Source organism: Dendrobates tinctorius, unplaced genomic scaffold, assembly GCF_039654945.1.
Source record: "Dendrobates tinctorius isolate UK_male_01 unplaced genomic scaffold, ASM3965494v1 ptg000177l, whole genome shotgun sequence".
Taxonomy (NCBI): Eukaryota; Metazoa; Chordata; class Amphibia; order Anura; family Dendrobatidae; genus Dendrobates; species Dendrobates tinctorius.
In genome coordinates this window covers 9,028,181-9,046,468 of record NW_027361844.1, presented here as the reverse complement: position 1 = coordinate 9,046,468, position 18,288 = coordinate 9,028,181, and the positions used below count along the sequence as shown (strand labels likewise).

General features: G+C 46.3%; 1 protein-coding gene across 3 annotated transcripts in view; it reads right to left on the bottom strand.

Moving 5' to 3' along the window:
- The window catches only part of CARF (calcium responsive transcription factor), a 127,861-nt gene that overhangs the window by 90,670 nt on the left and 18,903 nt on the right, over positions 1-18,288 (bottom strand). Inside the window, exons 1-2 of one of the 3 annotated variants that reach the window (XM_073551528.1) lie at positions 11,546-12,666; positions 11,034-11,262 (exon numbers count right to left, since the gene is read on the bottom strand). The exons of the other annotated variants lie outside the window; for them this stretch is intronic. The gene's annotated coding sequence lies outside the window, so the exon portion shown is untranslated. Of the gene's footprint in view, positions 1-11,033; positions 11,263-11,545; positions 12,667-18,288 lie in introns of those variants that run through there. 3 annotated transcript variants of the gene reach the window in all.

The window sequence follows — 18,288 nt, the reverse complement described above, 5'->3', positions numbered from 1 at the left end:
CATGTGTCTACCTCAATGCATCGATAGGAAAGAGTACAGCTGTCAACTCGCTTTTCTTAAGCACAAAGTTAAGGGTGCCAGAACAAAGGGTACATTAATGAGAAAAAAAAATGAACTTTTTCGAAATTACCAAATGGCTGCCATATAAAAAAAAAAAAAAAAAAGTGAAAAACTTGGGGTCTGAATACTTTCTGTACCCACTGTATATTCAGCAGTCCCAGTGTTTCCTATAATGCATATAGACCAGTCCCGGTGTCTCTATGTGATGTACCGTATTTGTCGGACTATAAGACGCACTTTTTCTCCAAAAATTGTGAGGAAAATGGGGGGTGCGTCTTATAGTACGAATGCAGGCTTACCGGGGGGGGGGGTTGCGGCGGCAGAGGTGTGGTGATGCTGAAGCGCGGTGGGTTGTACGGCGTGAACCTGAGTAGGGTCCCTTCCTCAGGTGAGGTGACGCCGTGGCCCGGTGTCCATGGAGAGCAGAGCCGGGTGAATCACGGGTTTCTCATTGGCGGCGGCCTTCTTCCTGAGGCCGCCCGTGCGCAGATTGAATTCTCTGCTTCCCGTGGCTTCAGGAAAATGGCCGCATGAGTCGCCCGTGCGCAGATTGAGATCGCGGTGGCCATTTTCCTGAAGCAGAGTGCGCAGATTGAGATCTTGGCTTCACGAAAATGGCTGCCGTACCCCCCTCAGAATTACCGCACCTCTGCCGCCGCCATACCACTGCCGCAATCCCCCGTGGACACCAGGCCGCGGCATAGCCACATTTCTGGCATCCAAAGGAAGTGACCTTGCTACGGTGCACTCCCCACAGCCCACACCAAACATCAGCATCGCCAACACCGGACAGTGGGACTGCAGCATTGCCCCACTGCTCTTATCCTGAGGAAGGGATCATGCCTCCTGTGACCTTGCGGTACCACCGCCAGCCCTCAGGTAAGATAGCTTAAATTCGGACAGTAAGACTGATCCCCATCTTATAAAAATCTTTTTTTCTGCTATTTTCCAATAGTGCCCGGACGGCTGTTAGGTGCCAAGATGAAATCCTCAAAACCATTGTCACACCTTACATCAGGGGTGGGGAGCCTCAGACCAGCAGGCCGTTAACAGCCTTCAGTTACCTTTCATTCGGCTCCCGGGCAGATTCCCAGGGACCACAGTGCTTGGGCGGGCAGCTGTACTTTGCTGGCCCATTAATTTCTTCCTGCTATGTGATCAAGCGCACGCTGTGTTCACTACTAAACACCGAGATGAATGCATAGAAGATTACGCCGACACCAGTGCCAGCATCAGGATGTAATATGTGGGCGATTTGTACGGCCCCCAAAGGATGGTATAAATATTCAAATGGCTCTTGCCAGAAAAGACTTCCCAAGCCCTGCCTTACATTGAGCCAGTAGGGCCTTTGTTTCTCCTGGTTCAAGACAATGGCCGGCCTCACGTAGTCAGAGTGTGTAGGCAGGTACAATACATGGATGCCTCCATGTACCCCAGATCAGATTCACAGTTAAGAACCTGCAGGATATTACACATTAGCGCAGATGACACCCCAAGTAGCACCACAGGCTGCCCAGGAGCCAGCGATGACACAGGCTTCCCAGGAGCCAGCGATACTCAGATTCAGGTGTGGGAGGAGAACCCCAGACAACATGCACAGCCTTGTTATGAGTGAATACAGGCACGTATGGACCACACACACTACTGAGCCACAGTAGGAGTTCCTGTAATAAAGGTTTCTTTCCTTCATCAAGGTCCAATGTGTGATTTAAGTGTTCCCATAAAAGGAACCTGTCATCTTGGAAAACTTCATTTAACAGATATAGGGTAAAGCTGAAGGTTAATAGTGTTACAATGCTGCTGGGCCACCTTTTATTGAAACGTGTGGCTCCCGGGAGAAAATGAACATGAGCGGTGGCTGTACGCACATCCCACCAGCTGGATTCTCAGCTCACTTTGCAGAGATGTTAGGGTATGTGCAGACGTTCAGTAATTAGCAGCACTTTGGACGCAGCATATGTCCGCCCCGTCCAAAAAGCTTCCGGCTATAGAACACAGGTGAATCCACGTGTTCACTAAACTGTGCAGAATCACCACCGCCAATACATTGTAGGGGTGAGATTCATCTTGCGAAGACTGAGCGTCTCCACAAGATATATACACATGCTGCGGTCTGGAAAGATGCACCGCATGTCCGTCTCCACAGGCGTCGGTGCAGGCATAGTGGGCATGGAATTTCTTGAAAGCCCATCCAGAAAGCTGTAACATCTGGACGCTGCGGAAGTACAAGGCGTCCAACTTGCAGTACTTACTGACCAGGCGCACCTCAAAGTGCCGGGGGGCAAGCTTACAGTACAGCGAGTGATGCTGTGAGAGATGACGGCAGTCGCTCCCTGCATCACCCCCATGACTGAAAGCCATAGCCTCCCAGTGGCCAGACTTTCAGATTAACCCTATATTTGCAAGCAAATAGCATTTTCCAAAGTGACAGGTTCCCATTATTTTTGTTTTCAAGCTGTGTATTATACCTGTTGATTCAACTGCATCACCTTACAAGCTTAAGCTATTGGTTATTCACACACTGAAATCATTAGGCGTTTTTTTGCTGGGATTAGACAACATTTGCAGAAAATAAAGCAATATGACAGCACTGTGTGAATGAAGCCTTTATACTAGGACTGTGGTTTACCTAAAAATTTGAAGGCCACCAAGAAGAAACCACTCGATTTTCCTACCCTAAGCCTTTAACAAAGTTTTATGCTACTTCACAATGACAATCACAGCATATCAAATCATCATAGTGTCCATTATCTAGTTATCCCCTATACATGTATTACATCCTTTACATAACATGGGGTATGAATATATACAAAGTAGAAACAAAGTACAACAAGGTCTTAAAAAAAATACTTTAATTTTATTCAATACACTTAAAAATGACAAACAGTACAATTTAAACTTAAAAAAAAATCGAAGCGCAGACACAAAGAAAATTGGTGGGTGAGCTAATCAAATAAATACAATGACAGATTCATGAATCTATGTACCAGACAAATCAGCATCAGAGCTATCTGCTATTCAGTAGCGAGGATACAGTTGTGCTCAAAAGTTTACATACCTCTGCAGAATTTTTGCTTTATTGACCTTTTTTCAGAGAATATGAATGATAACACCAAACCCTTTTCTCCACTCATGGTTAGTGGTTGGGTGAAGCCATTTATTGTCAAACTACTGTGTTTTCTCTTTTTAGATCATAATGACAACCCAAAACATCCAAATGACCCTGATCAAATGTTTACATACCCTGGTGGTTTGGGCCTGATAACATGCACAGTAGTTGACACAAATGGGTTTGACTGGCTACTAAAGGTAACATCCTCACCTGTGACCTGTTTGCTTGTAATCAGTGTGTGTGTGTGTGTGTGTGTGTGTGTGTGCATAAAAGCTGAGTTTCTGGGATCCAGACAGACTCTTGCATCTTTCATCCAGCCACTGATATTTCTGGATTGTGAGTCAAGGTGAAAGCAAAAGAATTGTTAATGGATCTACAGGAAAACGTAATTGAACTGTATAAAACAGGAAAAGGATGTAGAAAGATATCGAATGAATTGATAATGCCAGTCAGCAGCGTTCAAACTGTGATTAACAAATGGAAAATCAGGGACTCTCTATAAACAAAACCACAGTCAGGAAGACCAACAAAAAGGTCATCCCCAACTGCCAGGAAAATTATTCAGGATGCAAAGAAAAACCCACAAATAACATCAGCTGAAATACTGGACTCTCTGAAAACTAGTGGTATGGCTGTTTCAAGATGCATAATAAGGAGGCACTTGATGGAAAATGGGCTGCATGGTCGAGCTGCCAGATGAAAGCCATTACTGTGCAAATGCCATAAAATATCTTGCCTACAATATGTAAAACAGCACAGAGACAAGCCTTAAAACTTCTGGAACAAGGTAATTTGGAGTGATGAGGCCAAAATTGAACTTTTTGGACACAATCATAAACGTTACTTTTGGAGAGAGGTCAACAAGGCCTATGATAAAAGGTACACCATTCCTACTGTAAAGCACATAGGTGGATCGCTGATGTTTTGGGGATGTGTAAGCTACAAAGGCACAGGAAACTTGGTCAAAGTTGAAGGAAAGATGAATGCAGCACGTTATCAGCAAATACTGGAGGCAAATGCTGTTCATGGGACGTACTTGGATATTCTAACATGACAATGATCCAAAACACAAGGCCAAGTCAACCTGTCATTGGCTACAGCAGAACACAGTGAAGGTTCTGGAGTGGCCATCTCAGTCTCCTGACCTCAATATCATTGAGCCACTCTGGGGAGATCTCAAGCGAGCAGTTCATGCTCGACAGCCCAGGAATTTACAGGAACTGGAGGCTTTTTGCCAAAAAGAGTGGGCAGCTTTGCCATCTGAGAAAATAAAGAACCTCATCCACAACTACCACAAAAGACTTCAAGCTGTCATTGATGTTAGAGGGGGCAATACACGGTATTAAGTAATGGGGTATGTGAACTTTTGATGAGTCATTTGGATGTTTTGGGTTGTCATTATGATTTAAAAAGAGAAAACACAGTGGTTTGATAATAAATGGCTTCACCCAACCACTAACCATGAGTGGAGAAAAGGTTTTGGTGTTATTCATATTCTCTGAAAAAAAGGCCAAGAAAGCAAAATATTCTGCAGGGGTATGAAAACTTTTGAGCACAACTGTATCTCTCTCTGATTCTTAAGCAGGTGGAGTATTTTTCTCTTTCACTCTGATTGGCCAGAAATCACATTTATAGCTTTCTGACTCCTTTACCAACTACCTCTGAAAAAGCTGTGGTGAAACGCGTGTCAGGTTTTTGGTGTGTGAGCTGATCATATCTATGCACTACTGATTTTGCTGTCTGTACACTGGATGTAATCCCCTATCTGTACTTATCACTAGCTGAAGAGCTCGGCGCTGCCAGGGCATAGTAACTAACTGTGGTTAGTTATAGCAAATTATAATTAGCCTCCATCCCATAGTCCGGAGCCCATATACCCATCATACATATCCACAATCCCATAGGCCCGTGCCCATATACCAATCATACATATCCTCCATCCCATAGTCGAGTGCCCAAATACCCATCACACATCCTTCATCCAATAGTCCCGTGCCCATATACCCATCATACATATCCTCCATCCCATGGTCGAGTGCCCATATACCCATCACACATCCTCCATCCCATAGGCCCATGCCCATATACCCATCATACATATTCGCCATCCCATAGTCGAGTGCCCATATACCCATCACACATCCTTCATCTCAGTCCCGTGCCTATATACCCATCACACATTCTCTATCCCATAGTCCCGTGCCCATATACCCGTCATACATATCCTCCATCCCATAGTCCAGTGCCCATATACCCATCACACAAACTCCTTCCCATAGTCAACCATTATGACATAATGAGGGGCGGGGCTTGCAACCTATCATGACATCAGCATCGCCATGGCAACCATTATGACATCATAATGAGGGGCAGGGCTTGATACACATTTTTTCCCCATTATGTAGATAGGGGCAAAAGTGTTTGGTGAATTGGAACGCGCGGGGTTAAAATTTTGCCTCACAACATAGCCTAGGACGCCATAGCCTAATTATTAATGTAATTATTTGAAGGGGATTCCCTTGACAACCCTGCTATACTGGAATAATCTGCTATACTCCAGGCTTTCTGTGCAGGTTTACAGGCAACAGCCAGTCAGTATGTAACGTTACCCAATGCTGATTTGTATCTCGTACACCAGGAAATACATAGATTCATGAATTACGATGATGTGCTGATTTGATTCGCTCACCCACCAATATTTTTTGGTTGTGTCGGTACTTTGTTTTTTTTTTTGCTCAAATTGTACTGTGTATCATTTTTACATTTATTGAATAAAGTTTTATTAAGACATTGTGCTTTGTTGCTGGCACCCCTTGTTGGTTGTATACTTACCACTGGGCTGCATGGGGACTTTATTAAATATCCTTGGGTCAGTTGAGATGCATTTGATACACTTTTTAAATAGTATTAAAGCACTGTGGAGACACAATTGTGGCCATTTCGGTATTTTCCAGGCTTGACACAAAAGTATGTGGTCATCCCCAGAGCAAAGGAGCGTTCACGTAGACTCGTGTGCAATTTGCTTAATTACAGTCCTGTGCCATCTAAACATGCTCGACTTCTCCCAACAAAGTGCACCGAGATAAGCCAGGTACATTGTTAGGGGACCGCAAGTATGTGAATCGCATAGTGTGCACATAGCAGCAGAAATAACGTGAATACGGGTCACATTACATCTTCTAAAGTGGAACTGGTCACAGCACCGCAGGGGACGCAATGTGACCCTACTCACCTGCATCCCACTACCATGTCGCCGCAGCATAGAAACAGGTTGGGCAGCTCGATCTACAGTATGCGGTGACCAAAATGACGTGCAGCCCCAACTACGCGCACACTATAGACCCTGCACAGCATTCCTATGTCACTGTGGCTATGATGAGACATGTGATACTTAGTGCTGAGCGAGCCTGCTAGCACAAGGTGTTATCTGAGCATGCTTGGGTGCGTGAATAATATGTCTGAGTCGCCTTGGCTGTATATCTCTCGGCTGTTTGACAGACATTAACACATGCAGGGATTGGCTGTTTTGATAAGCTTTTGGAGAACGAAGACTTTCCAATCAAAACTTGTAATATTTGGAGAGTTCCTTCCAGAAATTCAGCAAAAACCTTGGTATGAACACACATAAGGACAAAGCCAACATTCAGGAAGAATCAAGAGGTTTCCAAATGAGTTTGTGCAGTTAAAAGGAATCGGTCACCCCTTGGATCGTTTATGACCTATTAATATGGGCATACAGGCGATATTACTAGGGTAACTTTTCTACCTGTATGCCTCATGTTACCGTAATGGTTGTGTTGTAGAGAAATGTTATAGTCATTTCTTATGCTAAATGATTTCTTCCTGGCTCCGGGGCGTGCGGTTCCTGGAAGAAATTCCTGCCTCCTGTCCTCATTACGATACTACCCCCCTCCCATCAGTATCAGTTATGACTCCCAAATCCTGCGCCCTGCACTCCCTCAGGAACCATGTGTACATGGTGATGACTATGCAGGGAGTGCACCTTATCGTCACGCACACCGGTCAGCGCCATTTTACTGATTAAAATGATACCTTGCTTAATAAAATCCATCTTGTGGTTTAATTTTTATCAGTTTTGAGCTAATGATATGCTCGTGCTCTGGAGCGACCTGTGGGGGTCTTCATGTGGTGCTCCAATTAGCTGCTACTGCGCCATCTTGCTAGAGAAAAAAATAATTGCCTCCTCCAAGATGGCATCTCCAGCAGCATCTATCGAATCGCAGATAGACACTACTGCACAGGCTCAGCTGGCGCCATCTTAGGAGACAATTTTTTTTTTCTCTAGCAAGATGGCACCGCCAGCACTGTAGTAGCAACCGGTGATCAATAGATGCTACATGCCATCATAGAGGCGGCAATTTTTTTTCTCTAGCATGATGGCGTCAGCACAGTAGCAGTTATTGGATCGCCAATAGCTGCCACTGCACAGGCACAACCGACACCATTTTCAGACTTTTTTTTTTTTCCTAAGGAATTCATGTATACCATAAAAAAAAATTAAATACAAAATGATAAGATCATGGTTCAGTCCCGGCACCTGCAGAAGGCGAGAGATAATATATTATATATATATATTTATTATGTAAAATAGGGGGCAGTTCACTGTCAGAAGCCACACTGGTGGATATCTAATCAGAGCACCATATGAAGCCCCCCCACAGGCCGCCCAGAGCACGATCATATCATGAACTGAAAACTGCAAATAAAGATTAAACAACAACCACCAGGTATCATTGTAAGGCCGGGGTCACACTAGAGAGGAATACGGACGAGTGAGAGGCGTTAAAAGCACGCATTACACACGGACAAATGATTCTCTACGGGGCAGCTCCCAACAGCCGTATAATTTTCGGCCGTATTCTACGGTCCATGCCAATCGCAGCATGCTGTGATTGTCAGCGTACTACGCCCGTAGTACGCCAATGCAAGTCTATGGGTGCGCAAAAAATACGGATTACACACGGACCACACATGTGACTTGCGAGAAATATGCAGGTCTTTTGGCAGGAAATGGGCCAATCCATCATCAGGAAGCCTAGACATGCAAATGAGCTCAAAAAGCGCTCCAGACATCCAGGAAGTACGCCTCCACGGAGTACATCAGCGTCATGGCGCCATATTTCCTCAATGTAGAGATGCTCATTGTACTGGTGCAGGAGCGGCCAGAACTCTGTGACCAACGTGACGCCCATTATGCCAAACGGGCAAGAAAGGAGGCGTCATGGAGGCGCATATGTCGCCAGATGTTCCATGATTTTGGTGATCGGCCACGTGAGGAGCAGCAGCAACTGAGCAAGTACAACCCAAAAACTGTTTAAAAATACCTCACAACAAAAGATTCATATAGAATCGGCCACCCCCCTTCCTGTGCTTGTACTTTTTTCCTCATGAGGCGGGTAGATTTTGATGTGACCCATGGTTTTACACTGCCATCATTTGGCACAGGCCACAAGCTCCTCATCCTCCTAGCCAACCAAGTTATTAAGTGTAGTTACTTGATACATAAACTATTGTGACCCTGTGTATCTGGCCTGGATGGGCCAAATAGATATGCCTCCCTGGGTAGAAAGCACACCCCAGAAGGCCACATGCCTAGGCTACTGGTAGCAAATTTGACCTATCAAATATGTGAAATTGATAATATTTCCTGTCACATTGCAGTGGAAGATGTAATGAGACGGTGGCGCAGCATCCGCGACCAATACAGGCGGGAACGTCAACAGCGGTCCAGGAGTGGTGATGCGGGCTACATAAAGAGGAAATACATCTATTATGACAGCCTCTCCTTCCTTGCCCCTATTCTGGATCTGAGAAAGTAAGTAGATACCTCACACCACATTACACAGATACTTTACAGGGCCAAAAATATTGATTTATTTTTGGCTCTGTTCTATTTCATAACAGAACTCAGTCCAACCTTACAGATAGAGGAACTGGCTCAGATACAGAGCCCATAATTGACCCTGTAGGGGATGAGGTGGCTGGCCCATCTTCTCCCCCTACAAAAAGCATGGGTGAAGAATCCTCTCAGGAGAACCCATTGCCTGCGACACAAACCCCACCACCAGGACCGTCTGCTGCTGGGCCATCACCCATACTGAAGGAGCAGGGCAACATGAGCAGCAGCCCAACTGCCCAGATCCGGGACTCACCACAGCCTGCTGGACCATCCCGGCGAGGACGAAGAAGGCGCCAGATCCCAGCCCAAGATACCCGGACCAATGTGGACACAGGGGTCCTCAACTATCTGGCTTGAGTGAATACAGATGGCGAGGAGGCATACTCACGTAGCCTGGCCCTTTATCTCCGTGCCCTTTCCCATGAGGTGAGGCTCCGTATTCGAGGATGTTTTCAGATCTTGCTTGATGCAAGCACACCCCCCAATACCCCATATGAGTTGTTTGAATATCTGGAGAGGTGGCAGCTTTCACCCAGAAATCTAATGCGCCTTAGACCACCCACACAGATGCTTGCTCAAGCAGGCTCTGAGGATCCTCAAATACGTGGGCCTACACCTCACCCCCTTCCTCCCCCTACCCAACCTTTACAACACCAGCAACATATGTCTGCCTCTAGCCAACCCCACCAATATGGCCACTTTTTCCCACCCAGTGTTGGAGGCTGGTCCCAACCTGGTTGGGGACGACATGGCTATATTGGTGGGTACGAGACACGGGCCTACCCGAGCCAACAAGATGCCCCTGTTCCGTATCACTCTGGCCAGTACCAAGCCCAATCCCAGGAGGCAGTACAATACCCACATCATGGGCAACAGTATGCTCCCACACAGGGCGATGTAGGGCAAAGTAGCCAGCAGCAACCACAGGCTGGTCTTCCACCTGCTCCATCCCCAAATTACCAAAATTTATAATGTAGCCATTTTTGGTATTGCATTATGTTGTATTTTTGATTTTGTATGTGTGAAAAATTGTTTGTGAAAAAATGTTCATATCTGCAAAAAGGCCAATTTGTCACATTTCTTATATGGCAATAATATGTTTTGATTTAAAACAACAAAAATAGGGTCAAGTAAACATTTGGCTACTACATTTTACGTCTGTCTCAATTCTAAAAAACAGTGTCAGCAAACTAACATACGCTTACCAATGCAATTAAACAGTCATAGAATCTGAAGGGGTAGAAATATATATATTTAGACACAAACCTCAAAATTATAACAGACACAGCATGCTCTTGCCAAGACGTTTCCCCCTCAGGTGACAAAGTAATTTGTGAAAATATCATGCACTTTGAGGCCATACAGTGGTCTACGTTGAGGGTTGATATGTGGTCTCACCCTACGCACATTGTCCAACCCACACACAACACCAGCAGAGGAGGAACAATCGTGTATCCTGGTGAAGTTATGAAGAACCACACAGGCTTTAACTACTTCATTAACATTTTGTTCACTCAGCTGAATGGCAGACTGGAGTACCCGCCATTTGGCACAAAGAATGCCAAAGGAACACTCCACCAGTCGCTGAGCACGTGATAGGCGCAAGTTAAAAATTCTGCGCCTGTGGTCAAGGTTGCGCCAGGGATATAGCCTCATTACATTGCGCGTTAAATGAAACGCCTCATCTGCCACAAGGACATAAGGGACAGATTCTTGAGTGGAGCCTGGTAGCTGGCGTGGTGGTGGTAGATCCAACTGGTTGGTGTGTAGCCGCCGAGCCATAATGGAAGTATTGAAGACTCGAGAGTCTCCCGTCCTTCCATAGGCCCCAATGTCAACAATTATAAAATTGCATTGAGGGTCGACCAGAGCCAACAATACAACAGAAAAGTATTGTTTATAATTGAAGAATTGGGAGCCAAAGTTTGGTGGCTTACGCACCCGGATATGTTTGCCATCAAGGGCCCCAATACAATTAGGAAACTGGAATTCCTCCTCAAAGTCCCTTGATATCCTCAACCAGTCTTCCACCCTGGGCTCGGACATGATGAGTTGATGTAGTCTTGACCATATTTCACTACATGTCGACCTGACTATGCCAGAAATGATAGATCTTCCAATCAGAAACTCATGGTGGAGGGCGGCATAAGACAGGCCAGTGGACAGGAAGCTGAAGAACAACAGAAAAGGAACCTTTTAGAATGTAAAAAACAAAAAAACAAAAAAACAGGTACATACATACCAAACTTGTTAGGATTTCAGATCTACTAACACACATTTTGTTGCACAATGACTGAGTGATATTATTCAGTACATCTTACACATAACATTCTGGTCTGTAAGTTTCAACATATCTGGAATAAGATGAGGGCATTAAAATTAGTCCATGAAGCAATAAATACATACTTTGGGCAACACATCATGAACAGAGAATGTGGTTGTGTAGTACATACCGTAATGTGAGTAGAAGTCGCTCCTCTGCAGATATAGCTTTGCGCATCCTTGTGTCCTGAAAGGTTATCCCAGGGCGCACTGTCTCCAAGAGTCGATCAAATGTTGCAAGGCTCATGCCACAGTATTGGTAGAATTTAGCCGGATGCTCCCGCAGAGAAGAATAGAGGCGGTGGAAATGACCTCTTGTGAGTCGTTGCCTCAAAAGTGGATGTACCAACATGCGTCTCCTCCTCCGCGGATCCACTATCACTGGTATGGTTGACCAAAGCGCCGTGACAAAAGCCAGTTGAAGAGAACATGCTCAGTTGTGTTGAAAGTCAGACTGTCTGCCATGTTGCACATACAACACCAACACACCTAGTGAAGGCAAGGTCACAAATGGACAGAATGGAGGCAGCCACCTGTTCCTGAGGCAATAAATAGGGTGCAGGCTAATGATTTAAATAGTTAGCAGGCCTCAAAATTGTTAAATGTCCATTTTGCAAGGCTGCAAGAAAATCTCGCAATACGGATTACATACGGATGCTGACATGCACAAAATACGCGACCACACCTTGCTTACGGATAACATACGGAGCACTATTTAGGGGTCATTCATCCGTATTACGCACGTAAACTACGTACCGTATTTTGCGTCGGTTAGTGTGACCCCGGCCTAATCAGTATAACAGCGCTGACCTGACACTGTCTGCAGGTTACTGAGCACAATCCTGCAGGTTACTGAGCACAATCCTGCTGACAGGGGCACATAAAGAATGTAACATTTCTCAGCATCATGACAATAGGAGGCATACAGGTAGGACTGGTGTAACAACTCTATCACCTGTCTGCCCATATTAATAGAACATGTACATCACACAGCTTGTTACCCTAAGAAGAAAGGGGGTAGAATACAGAGCCCAATACAAACTATCAGTGAGCGTGGTACTGCGGCATCTGATGCCTGGATCAGACATATATGACAAAGGCATCTCTGCATGGTATGACTGAGTATTCCAGAGCACAGCACTACATCAGCCGTGACACAGAACAACGGCATTAGCACAATGTGTGCCGACAACCTCATATAGTCACAGATCAGTGCAACGCCCCAGTAATAAGGCACTACACAGTAATAACCCCATATGGCAGAGCAGTGCTCCGCCCCTGTAATAAGGCACACTACATAGTAATAACCCCATATGGCACAGAGCAGTGCACCGCCCCTGTAATAAGGCACACTACATAGTAATGACCCCATATGGCACAGAGCAGTGCTCCTCCCCTGCAATAAGGCACACTACATAGTAATGACCCCATATGGCACAGAGCAGTGCTCCGCCCCTGCAATAAGGCACACTACATAGTAATGACCCCATATGGCACAGAGCAGTGCTCCGCCCCTGCAATAAGGCACACTACATAGTAATAACCCCATATGGCACAGAGCAGTGCTCCGCCCCTGTAATAAGACACTACATAGTAATAACCCCATATGGCACAGAGCAGAGATCCGCCCCTGTAATAAGACACTACATAGTAATAACCTCATATAGCACAGAGCAGTGCTCCGCCCCTGTAATAAGACACACTACATAGTAATAACCCCATATGGCAAAGCAGTGCTCCGCCCCTGTAATAAGGAACACTACATAGTAATGACCCCATATGGCAGAGCAGTGCTCCGCCCCTGTAATAAGACACACTACATAGTAACCCCATAGAGCACAGAGCAGTGCTCCGCCCCTGTAACAAGACACTACATAGTAATGACCCCATATGGCACAGAGCAGTGCTCCGCCCCTGTAATAAGACACTACATAGTAATGACCCCATATGGCAGAGCAGTGCTCCGCCCCTGTAATAAGGCACACTACATAGTAATAACCCCATATGGCAGAGCAGTGCTCCGCCCCTGTAATAAGGCACACTACATAGTAATGACCCCATATGGCAGAGCAGTGCTCCGCCCCTGTAAAAAGACACACTACACAGTAACCCCATATAGCACAGAGCAGTGCTCCGCCCCTGTAACAAGACACTACATAGTAATGACCCCATATGGCACAGAGCAGTGCTCCGCCCCTGTAATAAGACACACTACATAGTAATGACCCCATATGGCAGAGCAGTGCTCCGCCCCTGTAATAAGACACACTACATAGTAATGACCCCATATGGCACAGAGCTGTGCTCCGCCCCTGTAATAAGACACACTACATAGTAATGACCCCATATGGCACAGAGCAGTGCTCCGCCCCTGTAATAAGACACACTACATAGTAATAATCCCATATGGCACAGAGCAGTGCTCCGCCCCTGTAATAAGGCACACTACATAGTAATGACCCCATATGGCAGAGCAGTGCTCCGCCCCTGTAATAAGACACACTACATAGTAATAACCCCATATAGCACAGAGCAGTGCTCCGCCCCTGTAACAAGACACTACATAGTAATGACCCCATATGGCACAGAGCAGTGCTCCGCCCCTGTAATAAGACACACTACATAGTAATGACCCCATATGGCAGAGCAGTGCTCCGCCCCTGTAATAAGACACACTACATAGTAATGACCCCATATGGCACAGAGCAGTGCTCCGCCCCTGTAATAAGACACACTACATAGTAATGACCCCATATGGCACAGAGCAGTGCTCCGCCCCTGTAATAAGACACATTACATAGTAATGACCCCATATGGCACAGAGCAGTGCTCCGCCCCTGTAATAAGACACACTACATAGTAATGACCCCATATGGCACAGAGCAGTGCTCCGCCCCTGTAATAAGACACACTACATAGTAATAACCCCATATGGCACAGAGCAGTGCTCCGCCCCTGTAATAAGACACACTACATAGTAATAACCCCATATAGCACAGAGCAGTGCTCCGCCCCTGTAATAAGACACACTACATAGTAATAACCCCATATAGCACAGAGCAGTGCTCCGCCCCTGTAATAAGGCACACTACATAGTAATAACCCCATATAGCACAGAGCAGTGCTCCGCCCCTGTAATAAGACCCACTACATAGTAATGACCCCATATGGCACAGAGCAGTGCTCCGCCCCTGTAATAAGACACACTACATAGTAATGACTCCATATGGCACAGAGCAGTGCTCCGCACCTGTAATAAGACACACAACATAGTAATAACCCCATATGGCAGAGCAGTGCTCCGCCCCTGTAATAAGACACACTACATAGTAATGACCCCATATGGCACAGAGCAGTGCTCCGCCCCTGTAATAAGACACACCACATAGTAATGACCCCATATGGCAGAGCAGTGCTCCGCCCCTGTAATAAGGCACACTACATAGTAATAACCCCATATAGCACAGAGCAGTGCTCCGCCCCTGTAATAAGACACACTACATAGTAATGACCCCATATGGCACAGAGCAGTGCTCCGCCCCTGTAATAAGACACACTACATAGTAATGACCCCATATGGCACAGAGCAGTGCACCGCCCCTGTAATAAGGCACACTACATAGTAATAACCCCATATGGCACAGAGCAGTGCTCCGCCCCTGTAATAAGACACACTACATAGTAATAACCCCATATAGCACAGAGCAGTGCTCCGCCCCTGTAATAAGACACACTACATAGTAATAACCCCATATAGCACAGAGCAGTGCTCCGCCACTGTAATAAGGCACACTACATAGTAATGACCCCATATAGCACAGAGCAGTGCTCCGCCCCTGTAATAAGGCACACTACATAGTAATGACCCCATATGGTACAGAGCAGTGCTCCGCCCCTGTAATAAGACACACTACATAGTAATAACCCCATATGGCACAGAGCAGCGCTCCACCCCTGTAATAAGGCACACTACATAGTAATAACCCCATATGGCACAGAGCAGTGCTCCGCCCCTGTAATAAGGCACACTACATAGTAATGACCCCATATGGCAGAGCAGTGCTCCGCCTCTGTAACAAGACACTACATAGTAATAACCCCATATAGCACAGAGCAGTGCTCCGCCCCTGTAATAAGACACACTACATAGTAATGACCCCATATAGCACAGAGCAGTGCTCCGCCCCTGTAATAAGACACTACATAGTAATAACCCCATATAGCACAGAGCAGTGCTCCGCCCCTGTAATAAGACACTACACAGTAATAACCCCATATGGCAGAGCAGTGCTCCGCCCCTGTAATAAGGCACACTACATAGTAATAACCCCATATGGCACAGAGCAGTGCACCGCCCCTGTAATAAGGCACACTACATAGTAATGACCCCATATGGCACAGAGCAGTGCTCCGCCCCTGCAATAAGGCACACTACATAGTAATGACCCCATATGGCACAGAGCAGTGCTCCGCCCCTGTAATAAGGCACACTACATAGTAATAACCCCATATGGCACAGAGCAGTGCTCCGCCCCTGTAATAAGACACTACATAGTAATAACCCCATATGGCACAGAGCAGTGCTCCGCCCCTGTAATAAGACACTACATAGTAATAACCTCATATAGCACAGAGCAGTGCTCCGCCCCTGTAATAAGACACACTACATAGTAATAACCCCATATGGCAAAGCAGTGCTCCGCCCCTGTAATAAGGAACACTACATAGTAATGACCGCATATGGCAGAGCAGTGCTCCGCCCCTGTAATAAGACACACTACATAGTAACCCCATATAGCACAGAGCAGTGCTCCGCCCCTGTAACAAGACACTACATAGTAATGACCCCATATGGCACAGAGCAGTGCTCCGCCCCTGTAATAAGACACTACATAGTAATGACCCCATATGGCAGAGCAGTGCTCCGCCCCTGTAATAAGGCACACTACATAGTAATAACCCCATATGGCAGAGCAGTGCTCCGCCCCTGTAATAAGGCACACTACATAGTAATGACCCCATATGGCAGAGCAGTGCTCCGCCCCTGTAATAAGACACACTACACAGTAACCCCATATAGCACAGAGCAGTGCTCCGCCCCTGTAACAAGACACTACATAGTAATGACCCCATATGGCACAGAGCAGTGCTCCGCCCCTGTAATAAGACACACTACATAGTAATGACCCCATATGGCAGAGCAGTGCTCCGCCCCTGTAATAAGACACACTACATAGTAATGACCCCATATGGCACAGAGCTGTGCTCCGCCCCTGTAATAAGACACACTACATAGTAATGACCCCATATGGCACAGAGCAGTGCTCCGCCCCTGTAATAAGACACACTACATAGTAATAATCCCATATGGCACAGAGCAGTGCTCCGCCCCTGTAATAAGGCACACTACATAGTAATGACCCCATATGGCAGAGCAGTGCTCCGCCCCTGTAATAAGACACACTACATAGTAATCCCATATAGCACAGAGCAGTGCTCCGCCCCTGTAACAAGACACTACATAGTAATGACCCCATATGGCACAGAGCAGTGCTCCGCCCCTGTAATAAGACACACTACATAGTAATGACCCCATATGGCAGAGCAGTGCTCCGCCCCTGTAATAAGACACACTACATAGTAATGACCCCATAAGGCACAGAGCAGTGCTCCGCCCCTGTAATAAGACACACTACATAGTAATGACCCCATATGGCACAGAGCAGTGCTCCGCCCCTGTAATAAGACACATTACATAGTAATGACCCCATATGGCACAGAGCAGTGCTCCGCCCCTGTAATAAGACACACTACATAGTAATGACCCCATATGGCACAGAGCAGTGCTCCGCCCCTGTAATAAGACACACTACATAGTAATAACCCCATATGGCACAGAGCAGTGCTCCGCCCCTGTAATAAGACACACTACATAGTAATAACCCCATATAGCACAGAGCAGTGCTCCGCCCCTGTAATAAGACACACTACATAGTAATAACCCCATATAGCACAGAGCAGTGCTCCGCCCCTGTAATAAGGCACACTACATAGTAATAACCCCATATAGCACAGAGCAGTGCTCCGCCCCTGTAATAAGACACACTACATAGTAATGACTCCATATGGCACAGAGCAGTGCTCCGCACCTGTAATAAGACACACAACATAGTAATAACCCCATATGGCAGAGCAGTGCTCCGCCCCTATAATAAGACACACTACATAGTAATGACCCCATATGGCACAGAGCAGTGCTCCGCCCCTGTAATAAGACACACCACATAGTAATGACCCCATATGGCAGAGCAGTGCTCCGCCCCTGTAATAAGGCACACTACATAGTAATAACCCCATATAGCACAGAGCAGTGCTCCTCCCCTGTAATAAGACACACTACATAGTAATGACCCCATATGGCACAGAGCAGTGCTCCGCCCCTGTAATAAGACACACTACATAGTAATGACCCCATATGGCACAGAGCAGTGCACCGCCCCTGTAATAAGGCACACTACATAGTAATAACCCCATATGGCACAGAGCAGTGCTCCGCCCCTGTAATAAGACACACTACATAGTAATAACCCCATATAGCACAGAGCAGTGCTCCGCTCCTGTAATAAGACACACTACATAGTAATAACCCCATATAGCACAGAGCAGTGCTCCGCCACTGTAATAAGGCACACTACATAGTAATGACCCCATATAGCACAGAGCAGTGCTCCGCCCCTGTAATAAGGCACACTACATAGTAATGACCCCATATGGCACAGAGCAGTGCTCCGCCCCTGTAATAAGACACACTACATAGTAATAACCCCATATGGCACAGAGCAGCGCTCCGCCCCTGTAATAAGGCACACTACAT